Source organism: Otolemur garnettii, unplaced genomic scaffold (genome assembly GCF_000181295.1).
Source record: "Otolemur garnettii isolate 467f Iridium unplaced genomic scaffold, OtoGar3 scaffold00005, whole genome shotgun sequence".
NCBI lineage: Eukaryota > Metazoa > Chordata > Mammalia > Primates > Galagidae > Otolemur > Otolemur garnettii.
This window is the reverse complement of record NW_003852400.1, coordinates 3,451,547-3,453,745: the sequence shown is the minus strand read 5'-3', so window position 1 is coordinate 3,453,745 and position 2,199 is coordinate 3,451,547. Positions and strand designations below refer to the sequence as shown.

Genomic DNA, 2,199 nt, shown 5'->3' with positions numbered 1-2,199 from the left:
TTCAATGTCTTCCTTGCTCAAACGTCCCTTGTCATTAGTGATGGTAATCTTATTTTCTTTTCCTGTACTCTTATCCACAGCAGAGACATTGAGAATGCCATTGGCATCAATATCAAAAGTGACTTCAATCTGAGGAACACCACGGGGAGCAGGAGGTATGCCTGTAAGTTCAAACTTGCCAAGCAAGTTGTTATCCTTGGTCATGGCACGCTCACCTTCATAAACCTGGATGAGCACAGCTGGCTGGCTGTCAGAGTAGGTAGTGAAGGTCTGTGTCTGCTTGGTTGGAATAGTAGTATTGCGCTTAATGAGCACAGTCATAACTCCCCCAGCAGTCTCAATACCCAGAGAAAGAGGAGTAACATCCAATAGTAGCAAATCCTGAACATTCTCGGATCTGTCACCAGATAGTTTGGCTGCCTGGACAGCTGCATCGTAAGCAACAGCCTCATCGGGGTTGATGCTCTTATTCAGTTCTTTTCCAGTGAAGAAGTCTTGGAGGAGCTTTTAAATCTTGGGGATACGGGTAGAACCACCAACCAGGACAATGTCATGAATCTGTGACTTGTCTAGTTTGGCATCTTGAAGGGCTTTCTCTACAGGGTCCAGGGTGCCACAGAACAGATCAGTATTCAATTCTTCAAATCAGACACGGGTAATGGAGGTATAGAAGTAGGTATAAAGGGAATCAATCTCAATACTGGCCTGGGTGCTGGAAGATAAGAGTACACTTAGCACGTTCGCAAGCAGTACAAAGGCGATGGACAGCTCTTTTATTCTCACTGACGTCCTTCTTATGTTTGCGCTTAAACTCAGCAATAAAATGGTTGACCATTTGGTTGTCAAAGTCTTCGCCACCCAAGTGAGTATTTCCAGCTGTAGATTTGACCTCAAAGATTCCATTCTCAACAGTGAGGATTGACACATCAAAAGTGCCACCTCCAAGGTCAAAGATTAGCACATTTCTTTTTTATTTTTTTCTTTTTTTTGAGACAGAGCCTCAAGCTGTCCCCCCTGGGTAGAGTGCCGTGGCATCACAGCTCACAGCAACCTCCAACTCCTGGGCCCAAGCAAGTCTCCTGCCTCCGCCTCCCAAGTACCTGGGACCACAGGCGCCCGCCACAACTCCTGGCTATTTTTTGGTTGCAGCCATGATTGTTGTTTGGCAGGCCCGGGCTGGATTCAAACCTGTCACCTTAGGTGTATGTGGCTGGTGGCTTAGCCGCTTGAGCCACAGGCACTGAGCCAATTAGCACATTTCTTTCAGCTCCAACCTTTTTGTCTAAGCCATAAGCAACAGCAGCAGCAGTTGGCTCGTTTATAATCCTAAGAACGTTGAGACCAGCAATAGTTCCAGCATCTTTGGTAGCCTGACACTGAGAATCATTTAAGTAAGCTGGTACTGTGACCATAGCATTGGTAACAGTCTTTCCAAGATAGGCTTCTGCAATTTCCTTCATCTTTGTCAGAACCATGGATGACACTTCCTCTGGATAGAAACTTTTTGTCTCTCCTTTGTATTCTACTTGGACCTTAGGCCTGGCTGCATCATTCACCACCATGAAAGGCCAATGCTTCATATCAGACTGGATAACAGCATCATCAAACCTGCATCCAATCAGACGCTTGGCATCAAAAACTGTGTGTATGGGGTTCATTGCAACTTGATTTTTTGCAGCATCACCAATCAATCGTTCGGTGTCAGTAAAGGCAACATAACTTGGAGTGGTTTGGTCTCCCTGATCATTAGCAATTATCTCTACTTTTCCATGCTAGAAGACACCCCCACAAGAGTAGGTGGTGCCAAGATCAATACCACCGCAGGTCCCTTAGACATGGTTGCTTACTCGTAGAGCCGGCATGAATTAAGTAGGACACACAGAAGACCCAAGAGCTGCCCCCGAGTTCAGTCTTTTTTTTTTTTTAATGAATGTAAGTTTTTGTTTCATTCAGAGAAGTACCCAGGACTGAGTCATTTGCTACATATGTCTGACTAAGAAACTGTCAAACTGCAAGATCTCTTAAACCAGCCTGGGCAACACGGTGAGTTTCTAAAAATAATTAAGTAAATAAGAAACTGCTCAATTGTTTTACAAAGTAGTATCTCAGCCCCAACGTGTCAGGCTCCAGATACTCTGCACCAGGCCCAGCACTTGGTGTGGACAGTGTCTTTCATTTTAACCATTCTAAAACATGTAC

At 44.9% G+C, this 2,199-nt stretch overlaps 1 pseudogene across 1 annotated transcript in view; it reads right to left on the bottom strand.

Annotated features, from left to right (window-relative positions):
• Nucleotides 1-1,992, bottom strand: part of LOC100949621 — a 2,878-nt pseudogene extending 886 nt beyond the window's left edge. Inside the window, exons 1-2 of the transcript XR_002775599.1 lie at nucleotides 1,255-1,992; nucleotides 162-965 (exon numbers count right to left, since the gene is read on the bottom strand). The product of XR_002775599.1 is annotated as a heat shock cognate 71 kDa protein-like (transcript). The remainder of the gene's footprint in view (nucleotides 1-161; nucleotides 966-1,254) is intronic.
• Between the last annotated feature and the right edge of the window lie 207 nt (nucleotides 1,993-2,199).